Source organism: Alexandromys fortis, unplaced genomic scaffold (assembly GCF_014885135.2).
Source record: "Alexandromys fortis isolate MF-2015 unplaced genomic scaffold, M_Fortis_MF-2015_v1.1 scaffold_74, whole genome shotgun sequence".
Lineage (NCBI taxonomy): Eukaryota > Metazoa > Chordata > Mammalia > Rodentia > Cricetidae > Alexandromys > Alexandromys fortis.
The window spans coordinates 7605675-7625373 of record NW_026068008.1 but is presented as its reverse complement, the minus strand read 5'-3'; positions in this window follow the sequence as shown (position 1 = coordinate 7625373).

Here is a 19699-nt window from a genome sequence, read left to right as displayed (position 1 = left end):
CAGATGATAAGTGACTGCAGAACTGACAAATTTAATGCTGCAAAAATATGGAATATCCAAAGTGCAGTAAAAAGGGAAAACCCTGAAAAATGCACTAGAGAGCTTCAGACAGCTGAGCGAATGGTATAAGGCTGTTTATCATGCATATATCCACAATCCTGGAAGAATTAGCAGAAAAATATTTAAAAATATGATGGCCCCAATCCTCCTAAATTACATAAAAATGATAATATTAAAATATTTGAGAATCTCTATGTGTCCTGAGGAGAAAAATATTGCAAAGGAAAACACATGAGATACATCATATTCAAATTGTAGAAAGCCATTTCCAAGGAGCTCTTGAGCATTGCAAGAAACCCTGAATCCTGTCACTACAAAAAATATGACAAAAGAAGAATTAACTTTTTTCAAGGGAAAGATTTTTGTTTCTATTGTTTTAATAAGTTTTCAGTGAGAGAGAGAGAATGGTTCTGTGAAAAAAAAAAACGCTGTGAAATAAAAGATAAATTTAAACTACTGTTGCCCCATTGAACTTTCTGTGGAGTCAAAGGAAATTGATATTTTCATTCCTCTCCTCAAAAATCTAATAGGTATACTGGAATGTGACTCCTTCAAATACCACATGCATAATGTGGGAACTGAATTTCCTAAGTTTCACTTCATTTAAATAAGGTTGCATTCTACTGGTTGCCCTATTCAAAAGATTACTTGAATTTTTAGTATTAGATCAACTCAGCATGTAATCAAAAACAGTATTTCTTTATGCTACATCCATTCTTTAAGAATATATTTGTTTTGAGATTAGAACATATAGGGCTCTGGTAGTATTAAGTATATTTTAAATAAACAACAAGTAAAAAGTTCAAGTACCAGCTTTTAGGTAAATACTAAAATTACTAAGCATTTTCATTTTTAAAACAGAATATGTCAATGAATCCTGTAGAAATCATAAATAATGTAGTTAGAATATATCATTTTTATATGTATTTAAGAGTCTTACTCTTAAACTATTGCAAGATATACTATCTATAAATTAAGAGCAGCTTTAGTTTAATTTAGAGAAATATCTTTGAAACAGACAAAATTAGCACACAAGAATTCCATCCTTACTCATCGTTTACTGAGTGTTGATGTTCCAATCTCAATTTAAAAATTACTCAGATACCAACTGAAATTTAAACGAATAAACATTAATAAAATATGCAAGCATCCAAGAAAGTCACCTAACAAGAGTAATTTATCCAATATTGAAGAATTTAGGAAGAGAGCAAAGAGATACACAAGAAAGAGCAAGAAAGAATAAACTGTATTGTATAAGCTATCATCCATTGTAGTCCAGAGCTGTCATCAGTATCATTCTAAAGGTCAAACAACAAACAAGGCACGAGAACAAAACTGAACATATAATTAAGAGAATGGGTGACAGGTGAGATGGAGAGAGAGAGAGGGGGAGAGGAGAAGAAGAAGGAGGAGAGGAGGAGGAAGCGGAGGAGAAAGAGGAGGAGAAAGAGAAATTCATCTAAGAGCAGCTAATGTAAGAAGCCTTCAGTAGATGTAAACATGCAGTAGGTAGATAGCTAGTTCTCAAAACACAGAAGTAGACAGTTTATATTTTCTAAAGATTTTAAAACTCCACTTGTTGGTATAAGTGCATTTATATTCATCATTAGAAAATGCTGAAGCAGATCTGAAATAAGGAAATGTGCTTATTTAAGCTTATGTTATTAGAAGCTATAACTCAAAGTAACATTCTACAACTCTGGATTTATTCTTAAGAAAACCATACAAAAAAAGAAAAAAAGAAAAGAAAACCATACACAATTTTTTTAAAAAAAAAAATGTAATTTTTTGTTTTCCAGACTACTGACAATTTTTCAATAGCTCACACACACACACACACAAAATACTTGTCCAGGTGGTGGTGGCACAAATGTTCAATCCCTGCATTCTTAAAGCAGAGATAGGCACATGTCTAGAGGGAGTTCTAGGAGAGCCACAACTACACAGAGAAACCCACTCCCAAAACAAACAAACAAGCAAACAAAACCAAATTAAAAAAAAGAAAACAAACTGCTAATTACATGCTGAAACGACAAAGCAAAACATTTATAATTTTATCTTGGAAAAAAAATGCTCTCAGTTTGGCAATGAGAAAAAAATAACTGGAAAGCATTTGGTGGTGGCTCTGCCATTTATAAAGATAAAAATGATAGCTATAGTGAAAATTATGTCTTAAGGATCAAACTGCTTTAAGGAATAAGCCATAAGTAGCTTCTAGTAAAGAGTTAGGGAAATGTAAATTTGAAATGCTATACATGAATAGCGGAGAAAAATATAATCACACTCTGAACACATGTGAGGATTAAAAACTTCTTATTTTCTTTATCAGTTTTAAATTCTTAGAAAAGGATATAAATTAAGCAAAACCTGATGGTTTTTTATGTCACATATCATTAAATATTACTTGAACATTTTATTGTTCTCTTGTTAAACAACTTTATTATGCAATAGTTAAGTGGGTACATATAGAATTTTATGCCATTATTTCTTTCCATATACCACTTGCCATTTATCTAATTTCCAATTTTCATATTCAATAAGCATAGACTGAAACTGTGTGGTAACATACAGTGGGTGATATTTATCACCAGTCTTCAAGCAATCTCCGAAATCTCAGAGAATTCTCAGTATTCAGGGCAGTATGGTAGCAGTGCCTGGTTGAGCATACTGACAGAAGTTGTGACTTATGCCCGTTCTTCCCACCTCAAAAGACATTGCTGACTAATTATTCTGAGTATTGTCCACAATTAATTATTATATACACTATAATCTAAGAGACTCTGGTCTGTAGTGGAAAACAGAGATGGTTTAAGGAAGTCAGAAGTGGCATATTTAGCCACACTCAGGGAACCATGAATTCGTGTTTGGAGTTTTCCATGAATTTTCTTCAAATCATTCTCATCTGGAAACACACAGAGATTACTCTTCTCTTCTGTTAAGTGAACACCTTATTAAAGCTGCAGATTAATTTTTAATGTATTGGATTTTTAATAATCTGCCATATATCCCTCTTCTCTTCCTCCTTTCCTTGTTTTGTTTCTTTATTTCTTTTTCTGGAAAAATATCAGATAAAACAACTGAAGTTTGGTTTAAAGCATGATGGGGAAGGAATGCCAGAGGAAGCATAAGACATTGGGTAGGCAACTGTTCACCTTTATCCAGTCAGAAACCAGAAAAGGAGAAATGCTGCTGCTTAGATCACTTTCTCATTGTGTTCCCCTTTGATTGAGGCTGGAACCCAGCTCAAAGGATGACTCTGTCCATATTCAGGACAGATTTACCCTTTTTGGTTGAATATCTGTGAAAACAAACTCACAAACAAAACCAGAGGTACTCACTCCTTTAGATGATTTTAAACCTAGTCAATTTGATAATTATTAACCATAAAATCATTCTTTCAAGTTGTTTGAGTGGATTTAAATGAAAATTTAAGTGTTGCATATAATAACTCTATCTGTCTGGCTCATTAATATTACTTGCTGAGCAAACATAAAGACCAGAGTTCAAACCACAAACATGAGATAAGAATCCAGATGTGGTCAGGTTTATATGTCGGGTTCACACTATGGAGCATAAATAAATCAGACAGAAAGGTAACAGTGGGCATGGACATATTACGTTCATGAAATTCAACAAGGCAAGAGAACTCAAGGCAGAAACACTGTTCTATGCTCTTGTAAGTACCCACTACACGAAGCTAGCAGCGGGGAAGTAATAAGAGGATAACCCTTCTCTATGTACTGCACGAAGATCAGCTACATTTCCCGGACTCATCTCTGAATAAAACATTTCTCTCCATATGAAATTTTCAGGCTGTTTGAAATTGAGTTTCAAGAGCTTAAGCACTGGTAAACACACAGGGAACATTCACCCAATCTTAGTTAACAGGTCCGTTCTATTTCTGTCACCTTTGTTCGACCTGCCAGTCAGGACAGGTCCCTCAGGTGTTAGCTGTCGACCCTGTGTGATTTCATGCAGGTTACTGAAATGCCTGCAGAAATGAGCATGTTTCAGCCATCACTATGTGCCTTTTGCAGACTGTCCAGGAGCAAAATGTCTTAAATCCCATAGGTTCCCTAAACATCTTTGCTTCTCATAAATATAAGTAGTCTTTTATAATATTTGTGATAGGGAGATTACCTGCCAACCTTAATGTTTAGAGTTGTTCTAAGCAGCAAAGTAAAGTGATATGGGCACAATTTCTTTATATGTACAGATAACAGAGTTCCCACTTACCAGTTCCTGAAGTTCAAGAGTTTGAACCTAAACCGATTGATTCACATATAAGCTCCTAAGTAAAGTAGATGGGGTAATTTCTCAGTAGAGTAAATTCTAACCTTAATGAGGATTAAGTCTATGAAATCTAAAAGACACATAAGTTTGTACTTAGAACAGTCTCAGTAAAATAAAAATAACATTTAAGAGATGCAGATATTAAAACAGTTACACACAAACACATATACACTCTTCTCTACATAATAGTTAGAATGTGATTATATTAAGCTTAATACAACTTAAGATTTTTTTTTTCAATTCAGGATTTCTGTGTAGCTTTAGAACCAGTCCTGGAACTCAGTCTGTAAGCCAGGCTGGCCTCTAACTCACAGAGTTCTGCCTCTGCCTCCCAAGTGCTGGGATTGAAGGTGTGAGCCACCACCACCTGGCACAAAATAGGATTTAAGACTGATTTATCTATCTACTTTTACTTTTAGTACTACTTTTACTGGCTTTTGGGGAACACATTCTCTTTGGATGGAGCCTTGCTCAGCCTAGATATAGTAGAGGGGGCTTTGGACGTTCCGCAAAGCAATGTGCTTCACCCTCTCTGAAGAATGGTGGGGTGAGGGGGTAAGTGGGAGAAGTGGGAGGAGAGAAGCAAGAGGGAACTGGGATTGGTATGTAAAATGAAAAAAAGAATAGTTTTTCATTTTCTAAAAAATAAACTAAAATAAACTGACCAAAAATTTAAAAATGAAAGATTTAAGACTGCCTTGATCTAGAAGCAGCAGTGGCAGAAGCCATGAGACAATTATACTACTAGATGTTCACTAGACATGTGTCATCAGCAAACAGACTGCAATGTCCTTTGCCTCTAGCATTGCAAGTGAGACAGACTTCTAACTTGGAGGACAAAGCTACCTTAAGCTTTAGAATGCTTGGCTAGTATGGTTACACAAGTAAGAAATGAAGTCTCAACTCTGTATTTTCACAACTGAGTTACTTTGAGCACTTATTTAGCCTTTTTGACTTGAAGCTTCTGTGAGTTAGACATAGCAGTACTTGTTATTATGACTTTGGGTATTTAAATAAGATGTAGTAGAAGAGTAAGTGTAATTTTTGGCACATGGTAAGTCATTAAAATAATAGTATAGCATAATTGTTAATCGTCATTGTCAACTTGATTACATATAACATCACTACACTTCTGGTTATGTCTATGGGGTTTCCTTTTTCCCATGGAAAGAATAAACTGTAAAGGGAAGACCGACATTGAAGACGAGCAACACTTATCTCTGAGATGCTCTCTGGGACTGAACAAAAAAGAGAAATTCCGAAAAGCATCAGCATTTATACATTTTGGATAATTTTTTTTGGACATTTATTACCAACTGCCTCAAGTTTTGCTACCAACATTTACAGACCATCATTATCTATACTTAGAATATGAAGCCCCAATAAGCCGGCATTCCTCATATTATTTTTATCAGGTTATTTCACTACAGAAATGAAAACAATTAATTGATCCACATGGTTATTATTCAGAATACAAGGCATGAGAGTGGTCCATGCTCTCAGTAGTGCTTCTTCAACAAAAATGTTATTTGTTATGGTCTATTGACTTAATCCAAGGATGACTTACATATCTTCAAAAAAAATTTACCCAGTCAGGCAACTTTCTGACAATGTTTCTGAAGGTGGATTTGAGTACTAATTCTTAATGTTTTTCACGAGTTCCCATTTAAAAATTATTTTCAAGCTCCTCTGTCAATATGATATAGACTACAACAACATTTTATATAAGGTTATTGAAATTTTGAATAGATTCTTGTGAATCAATTTTACTGTAACATGTTTTCATCACTAAGTAACATGTAGTAGCTCCTAAGCAATTAGCATTTATAGATATCTTTGTATTTCACACTGCAGCCTTCATTAGGTATTTATAGTAATATATATTACTATATTATATTATATATATAATAAAATGACAGAACTGTAAAAGTTCTGGCTTTTGATTGTGTAAAAGTAGTGTTCTAAACAGTTTATGGTTTGTTATGTTCTCTTAAGACTTGATTTTATATGCAAAGCCTTGGGTAATTCATATTATGATCAGGTCAGTTATGGTCTATTCATCAAGAGTGTTTCGTAACTCTCTCAATTAAGTATATTGTTTCTAAGAATTTATTTGAGAAACTTTCACTTAATAATTGAGATACTGTCATAAGTAATTTGCCTGTGGAGATGGCCCAGGGAAAATCAGATTCAGGAGATTGCCAGTTTATTATAGACTGTCTATCATCAGTTATTTGCTCTATGGACTATTTTTAGTTTTTATTAGCTTCCAAGTGGATGAGATGGATAGAAATTAATCTTCAGTTGAATAAGTTCACTCACACCATGATAAAGTTGTTATAGCTAAGAAATGTCTATGATGGAACTGGAGAGATTGTTCAGTCTTTAATAACACTGGCTGTTTCTTCAGGGTTGCTGGGTCCAATTTTGAGCATCAACATGGTGACTCACAACTGTCTGTAACTCCTATTTCAGAAGATTCAACACCCTCTTCTGGCCTCTGTGGACATCATGCATGCACACACATACACCAATATATGCAGGCAAATATTAATACATATAAAAGTAAATTAAAAATATACTAAGGCAAAACAATGCTTCAGTAATAGATCTGTGTCTCTCAGAGCAATGTGAAACCTGGAGGACCAAATGAACCCAATAGAGTCCTATGACTCACACAGGGATGTCCATGTGCTTCTATCATTTCGTCATATTAAACAGACACAACTTTCACTTGATTCATCAACATCAACTATGACTGATACAGTTGTCAATGGAGAATTTTAAAATAACAACTATGTATTAATTATCCTCAAAGCATATTGCTATATCATTTTTTACGTATTTTAATAGGGAGAAAAGTTATGTAGTTCTGAAGTAATTTCTCTACACTACAGTTTCATTAAACAAATTTAGTTGTTTGTCCAATCTGATGGACACAATTCTGTAGGTGAAGTTAAACTGTACATCTGATTTTTAGATAATTAATATGAAAACTGTGTATACAGAAAGTAAACTATTTTTGTTTCCCTGTATTTCTTACTATTCTCTTACTTTTTTTTTGCTATTTTAATGTGAAGGGTTGACACATTATGTAACGTGTTTATATGTAATACACATTTTGTCTCTAAACATCACTTAAGTCAAAGATTTTAATACATTTTGAATTTAATTTTGCTTAGTTCACAGAACAAATACACAGCTATTTAAAACTTAGTGAATGGATGGATATAATTCTACTATCTTGGCATCTTTGTTGTTATCATGAATTGTTTTCTGACTATCACTATGAGCCTTACCCATAAATATAAGATAAATATTAACTGAGTTATCTCAAAGGGTCCATCTTTGAGATAATTTCTGACAACAATATTCACTGGAATAGTCATTGCTTTCGGTGACAATATAGTGTGTTTTATTGATGGTCAAAACTATTAACAGAAACAGTTAAAGATTCTGAAGAAAGAAAAAATATCTTTCTGCTAGGTTAGCATTTATGGGAGACTGTCATAACTCAGAGGCAAGAAATAGGTTTTTCCTCATTTTGTCAGCTGAAAATTTATTTCCTCTTACAAACTGTGTATCGAGATTGTTTTCTTTTCTTCCTTACACACAAAGTTAGTGTGAGCAGTCTAAATCGAGTCTAAGGACTTCTATGTCCCATCTGGCAGACATGATCATGCTTGGGGAAGAGTAGCAACACACTTGAGAATCACATGAATGCAGTGTACCTGTCACTAATATCTAAAATGTTCTTATTTTAAACTTATGCATAGCTTTCGTGAACAATGTTGTTGAGGGAAAGAGGGCCTGCTTTTAATCCCGGCAGCCCTGACTAGTTAATACAGGGAATAATCACACAGAAACTGTATTAATTAAAACACTGCTTGGCCATTAGATCTAACCTCCTATTGGCTAACTCTCACATCTTGATTTAACCCATTTCTACTAATCTGTGTTCACCACGAGGTCGTGGCTTACAGGGAAAGATTTAGCATCTCTGATCTGGTGTCTCCATGGCGGCTCTCTCACTCTGCTTTCTTCCTCTCAGAATTCAGTTCTGTCTTCTCCGCCTACCTAAGTTTTGCCCTATCAGGCCAAGCAGTTTCTTTATTGATTAACTAACAAAGGCAAAACATAAACAGAAGGACTTCCTACACCACAACATCAAAAGTAAAATATGCTAAATAATGAATGAACACATGTATAATGCTTACTTCAAATGGCAGTCACTACCTACTTGAAATGGCATATAAAATGTTCCTTCATTCTAAAGTATTCTCACCAGTGTATACAATACACAATACAGGAAAACAAATACTATTTTAAAATGAGCATGAAGATGTTCCCTCTAGTAAATGAGGGAGAATGTTCTATTTTGCCAAGGCAGTTTTAAACATAATTGTGATTACTGGATAGCCATTGTTTACATAGTGATTCTGAAATACATTTGACAAAAGAAAATTTATGATCACATGGAATCACAAACACAAAATGTAATGACCTCATCTTTAGAAGGATTTATACAGAAATGCACAGGCGTCACAAATACATGCCTAGGCCTTTAAAGCATGAAACTTCTTTTTTTTTTTTTTTTTTGTTTTTTGTTTTTCGAGACAGGGTTTCTCTGTGGTTTTGGAGCCTGTCCTGGAACTAGCTCTTATAGACCAGGCTGGCCTCGAACTCACAGAGATCCGCCTGCCTCTGCCTCCCGATTGCTGGGATTAAAGGCGTGTGCCACCACTGCCTGGCTTAAAGCATAAAACTTTTAAAGTCACCTGATCCTTAAAGCAGTCCTGATGTCCTCATCTGTCTTCATATGCAGCAAGAGCACAAGCTGATTAGTCTTAGCACTGATTCCCTTATGTGCAATGTCTACTTCTTGGGAACCATCTGCTAGAACAACTAGGGCTTTTAAGAGAACTTTCTCATCTATCACAGTGCCCCGAATTGTTAAACCATGTCCTTTTCTGAGGCAGTTGACTCCTGTATATCACATTTCACACACCACAAAAATGCTACTCAATGTTTGGGCCAAGGGCCCTCACTGTCTATTGTTAGATAAAGATAGAATTGAAATTCCAGTCAGGGTAGGTGGCATGGGCCTTTAATCTCAGCACTCAGGAGGCAGAGGCAGGAAGATATCTGTGAGTTCAAGGTCAGGGAATGAGTTCCAGAACAGCTGGGGCTACCCAGAGAAACCCCTGTGTTGAAAAACTAAAAACCAAAAATCAAACCAAACCAAACCAAAACAACAACAACAAAAACCCTGAAACTGTTGTGATTTATACATTCCTCAAAAATTCATGGGTTGAAACATATGCCCCATTGTCCCAACTTTAATAGTTTGGGACCATTATGAGATGAGTGGTTAGAAATCTTACCAAAAAGCTGAGTGGGCCAGGGACATAGTTTAATGAGTGCTTGTTATACTTGAAAGAGAACCCAAGTTTGGACATGTGACAACATGTGACAAATCAGCTTCAATGTCATGCACCCATACTCCATAATCTGGAGAGGCAGTGATTGGAGGATTTTTGGAAATTGCTGGTGAGCTAGTCTTGTTGTATTGGCAGTTTCAGATTTTGTGAGATCTCATCACTTTGTGGATCTCTGGCCTGTCTATATATACTCATACACATGCATACACATGAACACACACACATATGACACACATATGTTTAAAAAAACTCAAGACAAGTGGTTGTTCTCCTTTGTATGTGCATCTGGTTACAAGCTGAAGGCCATGTTCAAAGTGCCTTTCAGGAAGCCAGACCCAGGATTTACCAGAAAGCAAACATATTAAAGCCGTGGCAATGAACTTCACAGACTCTAAGAGGAAGCACCTATGTTCTATCAGTTACCTAGATTCACATACTTGATTATAGGAGTGCAAACATGAAAGCCAGAGTCTCATTTTAAATCATTAACACTTGAGGGTCCACAACAATGCAATCCTCTAAAGTTCAGCATATACACAATTCTCAGAACACTCTGTATCAGCTAACTTCTAAATGTGTCCCACTAGGAAGGAACATTGCATTTCCTTCCTTGGCAGGACTTCAAGAAGTCAGACTAGTATATGAAACCTTAATAACCTGGAGCTAACCGTGCACAGATATAGCACACTGTGGTTCCCTGAGGAATTCTTTCTATGTTATGTTTTGCCCTCTTTGACTACTGAACCTCAATCTGTGCCACTCTTACTATTTCTTTGTGAGCAGAAAGGGTGCGTAGAATTGGTGCTATTTTCTAAAGAGAGTAATGAAAGTTCCAAAGTCGAGTAGTATATATGAGAGCAGTGGTATTAAGCCCACATCTAGTTGTCATAATGCACTCCTTCATTCTCAAGTGCATGTTTGTGCAAACACCAAGATACACTCAGCTTTGGTCACAATGGGATCACCATCATAAATATGGGAGAGTACTTATTTATGAATTTGTGAGTCATTTTTTCTCATGATGTATTAAGTTCAACTTTATGTAGTACAATAATTCTACCCTGTGGGACATTATTTTTTTTAAAAAAATATAATGTTTCTGAAGTATCTTTTTTTTCACATGTCTAAGGTGTTTTACATAAACTTTCCAGGGAATTCTATTATTATTAGCAACAGGAGTACATTGCCTGTGAATTATCAGATTCATTAGTGCTTATTTAGATTATTTGATGCTGGAGAAAATATGTCTAGGCAAGTAAAGATACTTGCTTCCAAGCCTTAGAACCTAAATTTCACTCCAAGACCCTTATAGTAGATGGAGAAAACCAATCACTTGGTCTCTGTGACATACATGCACACACCCTCTCATATATACACAAAATAAATATATGAATTTTTTTAAATTACTGAAAACAAATAAATACATAAGTTGATGACAACTTTTGTAAATGTAAGCCATTACTCTGAAGTGGGACAAGGACATTTAATGTTCCTCATTCCTAAGCGATTAGTGATGTATGTATAAGGCATCTGCATGGGAAACATCCACAATTTCCTTATGCAAAATACAACAGGAAAGAAGCCCCAGGTGATTGTCGACATAAATGTTCACAGTCGCCTCCCATGTGCTTCTATGGCAGCAGGGGAGCCTAGGCCACGGCCGGTACCAAACTTGCCATGGGAGGCAAAATGAAAGTCTGAGCTCTAAAATCATTGGGGCTTATCTCTTGAATCACAGAGCAATAGACACAAACACAAGCTCTACATATTTAATGAGACTTGATGAGCCATCCTTGATAGCAAATTAATACACTTTGTACTCAGGTAGACCTTTTCTATGTACTCCTAATTACAAGAAGCTAAACATATGCCACGAGCTAAATTGCAGAATGAAAGCCTCACAATTTATATTACCCAACTACAGTTTCTCTCGGATGTCTCAATATAGAATCTCATGCGTAAAGATTTCAAAAATGAGGCTGAAAAGGATGACTCAGTGGATAAGAACACTGAGTGTGCCTCCAGATGACCTGTATTTGATACTTAGTGCCCATGGTCACCAAAATTCCAGGCCACACGGTTCCAGTGTCCTCTTCAGAAATGTGTATGGCACATAGGCAGCATATAGGCAAATACCCATATGGTTAAAAAAAGTAATTAAAAATAATCCACATGTTATTTTATAATTTAAAAATTGTAATTTTAAAAGACCTTTGTTACAAAATGTTATCTGTTTCAAAATTTAAAATATGAATGAAATCAATTATGTACACCTGCACAAACTAAAGAACAAAAACAAATAAGCCTTTATACTCAAATAATTGCATTTTTTTTTTTTGTCTGAAGAATGAGTGTGTTTTGAGGATAGCATCTTGGTCACTGTAAATTTGAAGTTATTGATGATTGTTTTAAACAGAAGATGAGACTAGGGATCTGCAGAGCAGAATTGTGTAGTTAGCAGCAAAGAATTCACCACCATTAGTTAGCCAGGCAAATGGAAAGGATTCCCAACTCTAACGTATGTTCACTATTCAAAGAACTTACGTTCCCTTCAAGGTAAACAACAGCCATACTGTCAGACATACACATATACATTCTTTGTTATACATTGCTATGTATAGCCACAGGTTTCAGGTTTAGATTTTTTTATATTATCTTTGTTATATTCAAAAGGCAGAAAAAATATCTGTCATCCAATTTTTTTTAATGATCAAATTATTTTAGGCTAAAATAATTCAATAAATAAGATGCTGAATATTAGTAATTCTCAATGAGCAATGTAAATATATAAGTTAGGGAATTTCACCAGAATAGATTTTTGAAATTATGTATAAGAATTTAAAGTGTATTTCAATGAGACAGGGGAGTAGGCCACTGTGATCCCAAATAAATATTATTTTCTTTGACTTTCAAAGCTGCTTTTTAATTCCAGGAGCACCGGACTGAAATCTCAAGATCCAAATCAGGAGCAGAAGGAGAGAGAGCACGAGCAAGGAACTCAGGACCGCGAGGGGTGCACCCACACACTGAGACAATGGGGATGTTCTATCGGGAACTCACCAAGGCCAGCTGGCCTGGGTCTGAAAAAGCCTGGGATAACACCGGACTCGCTGAACATAGTGGACAATGAGGACTACTGAGAACTCAAGAACAATGACAATAGGTTTTTGATCCTACTGTACGTATTGGTTTCGTGGGAGCCTAGGCTGTTGCTTGGATGCTCACCTTACTAGACCTGGATGGAGGTGGGTGGTCCTTGGACTTCCCACAGGGCAGGGAACCCTGATTGCTCTTTGGGCTGATGAGGGAGGAGGACTTGATCGAGGGAGGGGGAGGGAAATGGGAGGTGGTGGCGGGGAGGAGGCAGAAAACTTTAATAAATAAAAAATAAAATAAAATAAAATAAAAAACATTTGTTAGCATACTAGTTGATAAAGGGAGTCAATAAAATATTTTCTAAGAAAAAAACTACAATATTTCACAAAAACACATCACTATTAGTAGTTTAAAAAGACAAAAATTCAAGTTTATGATAATTAAGAACAGATCCATCTTTGAGAATCCATTGCCTACTAGGAAAATCATAGATATGAAAACAGTAACATAATATCAAAAGCATAAGGCATAAAATCAAGTGGTCTAGTTTATATTATAACACCATTTCCTATGAGCTCTGCATGTCTGAGAGCATTATTTAGCTTCCTGATCCACTCACAGTCCTGGGAAAGGAGTTCACTTTAACTAACACAGAAGTAGAACCTTCTACAAAGAATTATGCACTTCTGTAATAAAAGCATCAGTGACCCTGGAGAGATCTGTTTGGTCAGAGTCAGTACTATGTGTCCTAAAGTACAACTGTTGAGGCTTCACCAAAGTATGAGGTCAGGGCACAGTTTCTTCTAATGTCATTGTCAATTTGATAAGTGTTGAGTTTGTTCCTGCCACTGTTACCAAAGTAATTACAGAATTACATGTTAAGATCCATTAGAAAATAGATATAGAGAAAATTTTAAAAAAGAAGATTCTCAGTTTTAGAAGGTCCCATTTATTAATTGTTTCTCTCAGGGTCTGTGCTACTGGGGCTATATTTAGGAAGTGATCTCCTGTGCCAGTACATTCAAGTGTACTTCCCACCTTCTCTTCTATGAGGTTCATTGTGGTTGGCTTTATGTTGAAGTTTTGATATATCTGGACTTGAGTTTGTGCATGGTGATAGATATGGGTCTATTTTTATTCTTCTACATGTTGATATCCAGTTATGCCAGCAATATTTGTTGAATATGCTTTCTTTGTTCATGTTATATTTTTTGCTTCTTTGTCAAAAATCAGGTGTTCTTACATGTGTGGATTAATATCTAGGTCTTTGATTCAGTTCCATTGGTCCTCCTGATGGGTTTTATGACAATACCAGGCTATTTTCAGTACTGTATCTCTATAGTAGAGTAGGAAGTCAGGGATTGTGATGCCTCCAGTATTTCCTTTACGGTACACGATTGTTTTGGCTATCCTGGGTTTTTGTCCTTCCTTATGAAGTTGAGTACTGTTCTTTCAAAGTCTGTGAAGAAATTCGCTGGAATTATGTTTGGCATTGCATTGAATCTGTAGATTGCTTTGGTAAGATTGACATTTTTACTCTGTTAATTATACCTACCCAAGAGCATGAGAGATCTTTCCATTTTAAGTTCTGTAAAGCAAAAGACACGATCAAGAAGACAAAACAGCAGCATACAGAATGGGAAAAGTTCTTTTCACCAACTCCACATCAGACAGAGGGCTGATCTCCAAAATACACAAAGACCTCAAGATATTAGTCATCAGAAGAACAAATAATCCAACAAAAAATGGGGTACAGACCTAAACAGAGAACTCTCAACAGAGGAATCTAAAATGACTGAAAGACACTTAAGGAAGTGTTCAACATCCTTAGTCATCAGAGAAATGCAAGCCAAAACAAGTCTGAAATTTCATCTTACACCTGTAAGAATGGCCAAGATCAAACACACTGATGATAACTTTTGTTGGAGACAATATGAGCTAAAGGGAACACTCCCATATTGCTGATGGGAGTGCAAACTGGTACAGACTTTTTGGATAACAGTATGGCAATTTCTCAGGAAATTAGGAGATAACTTTCCTTAAGACACAGCAGTAACACTTTTGAGTATATATCCAAAGGATGAACAATCATACCACAAGGATATGTGCTCAGTTATGTTCATAGCAGCATTTTTTATCATAGCCAGAACCTGGAAACAACCTAAATGCCCGTCAACTGAAGACTGGATAAGAAAAATGTGGTACACTTACACAATGGAGTAGTACACAGCAGAAAAAAAAATAATGACATCTTGAAATTTTCAAGAAAATGGATGAATCTAGAAAACATCATACTGAATGAGATATTTCAGACCCAGAAAGGCAAATATCAAGTGTACTCACTGATAAGTGGCTTTCAGACATAAAACAAAGAAAACCAGCCTACAATTCACAGTCCCAGAGAACCTAGACAACAACGAGATCCCTAAGAGAGACTTACATGGATCTAATCTACATGGGAAGTAGAAAAATACAAGATGTCCTGAGTAAATTGGGAGAATGGGGACCATGGGAAAGGGTAGAAGGGGAAAAGAAAATGAGGGGAGCAGAAAAAAAAATATAGCCCAATATAATCAATAAGAAAAAAAGTTATAAAAGAAGAGAAAAAACAGGCAAACTTAATAAGAATAACTGTAACTGAGTAAAATTACCAATAAAACCAAAGACACCATGACTTACAAAGCCGCATTTTCATTTTCTTGAAAAGTATTAGAATTACAACATGTTAACTTAAGGTTTTTTCCTGTTGATTGTTTTGTGTTTTGTTTTTGGTAAGCATGACCTACATTTCTTATACAAACCTAAAGCACATGACAGTGTCTACAAGTAAACTGCAGGGTTGCTGAAATCTAAAGCACACGACAGTGTCTACGTGTTCACTGCAGTGATGGTAAAACCTAAATCACATGATACTGTCTACATGTAAACTGTGGTGATGGTGAAACCTAAAGCACATGACAGCATCTACGTGTAAATTGCAGGGATGGTGAAACGGTGAAACACAAAGCACATGACAAGTGTCTACATGGAAACTGCAGCATTGGTGACTGCAGGCTACAGTCAAGGATTTAGTACGAATTTCAAGAGTATTAAAAGAATGACTTGATCAAATTTGACAGCCAGAATTGAGGTTATTGTTTTATATCATCTTTTCACTCCAAACAATTAAAGCACGTATATGTGAGGTTGTATACTCTCATCTTAATCCTGTCAACAAAATTAATTCTTTTACAGAGCTAATTATTTTGAGATTCAAAAATCCTCTCAGTGGGTAAGAAATCCCACTTTTACATGCAAGCCCAGTACCCAGGCCATGCTGCCAGAACACCCAGCATCACATTCAATTTCCATTAGTGAGCCCTGTCATTATTCTAATATGATTACACAGTCTTGTAAAATGTCCCTTTTTATGAAAGGCAATTAGTCTTCATTTAGTAACATTCTAGATGCCAAGTATTTAGTAGTGACTCTGAATAAAGCAGTTTTCCCTACAAATACTCACAGCAGTCCCCACATCAGTTTCAGGCTGGAAATAGGAGAAAGTTTTAAAACCTAAGACCTTGATTTGAAAGCCACTTCTCCTGGATTTATCAGAAAAGTCACATAGCAGAACACTGATAACAAAGAATGTTTCATATTCAAGAGGTAGATGTGAGGTCTTAGAGAGTAACCCTTTAAAACAGTGCATTGGAGAGATATCTATACAGGAATGCAATAAGCATGTGGAAAAGCTTTCTCAGCAGATCTGATTACACAATGATTTTAGATGCTTTAAGTTATTCAGCCTTGATTATCAGTTAAGTTTACCAGATGTCATGAAGTAACAGGACAGAAGAAAGAATACAAGATAAACATTCCCTGTCAGAGTAGTTGAATATCAGCAACTTCTAGCATTTAAATAATCTGATTTTAAATCATTGTATTTGCATTTCATACAAAGTAGTCTGAAGTATTACATACACAGTTTTATTCCCTCTTATATAGCCCTGGGTATGTCACAAAAGAAATAACACATTGCAACATTTTCCAAATCTGAAAGCAAGAACATAGTTTGTTTTCCTTTTCAAGAAATGCCAACCTGTCTTTGCAAACTCTAAGTTTGCTGACTCTAAGGGAACAGGAGGAAGAACATGAGTTCTTCTGGTCTGCTCTTCCCTTAGGCAGGACTCTGAAGCTCACCGCAAAATGACATTACTGATCCTCCCTCTGCTGTTTCTACTCAATACTTTTAAAACGTTAATGTCTCAATGGATAAACAGAGCGACAATGTCAAATGAACTTAAACGTAATCATAATTTTCATATCTCATACTGATTTGTTTATAATCTCTACTTTTTTCTATTTTGTTTTGTTTTATGAAGCCAGTCTTGGACTTTCTCTGTAGATGAGGCTGTCCTCAAACTCACATAGATCTGCCTGATCTGCCTTCTGAGTGCTGAAATTAAAGACGTGCACAACTACTGACCAACTTCTACTTTCTTTCTTTAAGACTTGTTAATAAATGTCACAGTTTAGTAACGTATTTTTCTTTTCATTTCTCTCAAACCAGAATCTTACTGAGGATATAATCCAGTAGCTATTTTGAAGAAGTGGTTTTTGTTGTTGTTGTTGTCGTTGTTGTTATTGTTGTTGTTTAGTTGGTGTTGAGCTATTTTCCCCTTAATTTTTTTTGAAGCAAAACTTGTACTATTACAGAGTTCAGAGCTGAGGAAGACTGTTGATAACTTTTCAACCCAACAAAGAATAAATTTTAAAATTATGTATTTTCTATTCTTTTATTTTAAAAAAATATTCATTTTACATACCAACCTCTCCCCTCCTCCCACTCTCCCCATATACTTCTAAAATGATAAGGCCTCCCAAGAGGAGTCAACAAGGCCTGGCACATTAAGTTGAGGTAGGATCAAGCCCCAGCCCGGCCCTGATTGGAGGTTGAGCAAGGCATCCCACCATAAGGAACAGACTCCAAAAAGCTAGCTGATGATCCCAGGACAGGTCTTTGTCCCATTGCTAGGGACCCCACAGACCAAGGTACACAACTGTCATCCACATGACAAAGGTCTAGATCAGTCCCATGCAGGCTCCACAGCTGCCAGTCTAAAGCCTATGAACTCAAGTCAACTGTCTCTTGAGTTTTCCCCATCATGATCTTGATCCCCCACTTGCTCATATAAGCCCTTTTCCCTCTTTTCAACTGGACTCCCAGAGCTGGCCTGCAGTTTCTTCTATCAGGTACTGCATAACATGTCTTCTTTTTATTTTTGATTTTTTAAAAATGTAATCTGCTTACCGTAGCAGGCTTCATATTCTCCATGCACTATATAAGATTTTCCTTAAGACTTGTCTCTTATTTCATACTAGCAACATTTTAATTAATAGTTTATGAAACATAAAACAGTTTTTTAAAAAGTAAAAGTGAGATGACTCTGAGAGTAGAAATGCTTGTTAAAGCTTAAGAAGACCCAAAAAGAGGAACATGGGATGTACTCACTCATATTTGGTTTCTAGCCATAAATAAAGGACATTGAACCTATAATTCGGGTTCTTAGAAAAGCTAAATAAGAAGGAGAACCCAAAGAAAATCATATAGGCATCCTCCTGAATATTAAACTTCATCAGGCGATGAAAGGAGACAGAGACAGAGACCCACATTGGAGCACCGGACTGAAATCTCAAGGTCCAAATCAGGAGCAGAAGGAGAGAGAGCACAAGCAAGGAACTCAGGACCGCGAGGGGTGCACCCATACACTGAGACAATGGGGATGTTCTATCGGGAACTCACCAAGGCCAGCTGGCCTGGGTCTGAAAAAGCCTGGGTTAAAACAGGTCTCGCTGAACATAGTGGACAATGAGGACTACTGAGACCTCAAGAACAATGGCAATGGGTTTTTGATCCTATTGGTTTCGTGGGAGCCTAGGCAGTTTCGTGGATGCTCACCTTACTAGACCTGGATGGAGGTGGGTGGTCCTTGGACTTCCCACAGGGCAGGGAACCCTGATTGCTCTTTGGGCTGACGAGGGAGGGGGACTTGATTGAGGGAGGAGGAGGGAAATGGGAGGCAGAGGTGGGGAAGAGACAGAAATCTTAAATAAATAAATAAATAAATAAATAAATAAATAAATAAGCTTAAGAAGCTGGGTCTTATTCTCAAGACTCACATGGTAGAAGGAGAAAACCAATACCTACCGGTTGCCCAAGGACCTTCATACATATATGCCATGTGGTTCATATGTGTGTACACACACACACACAAACACACACACACACACACACACGCACGCATGCGCGCGCACACACACACTCAAACAGCAAATTGAATAAATTTGTTTCATTGGTATTTTAACCCCCCTCCAACCTGGAATATGTCTTCATCTTAAAATATAATTAGTAAATATATATTATATTTATGAAATCAAATGATATAATTATCATTTGAAAAAAAAAAAAAACAAGCCATTGTTGTTCCGGGGAAAACTAAACTTCCAAGTTTTGATAGAAAATAGGCTACCTCTAAAGTAATAAATTAGTTTTAGTGGATCACCTACCACAAAGTAAATGGAGAGACTGCAGAGAAGAAATGGACATTTCTTTATGTCGGTGTTCACTAGGAAATTCTAGTTTGCATTGCTTGAAAGGGGAGGGGTACGAAATGGCACAGCACAGCAACACAGACAGCATGTAAAAGCAATGCTTTATTTTGTTAATTCACCACAATTTCTGAAAGTAATTTACAACATATATTTTGGTGGGTATTTAACACTAAGAAGTGACCATTTATAATTCCTAGTGAAGACATTTGTAGAGAGCA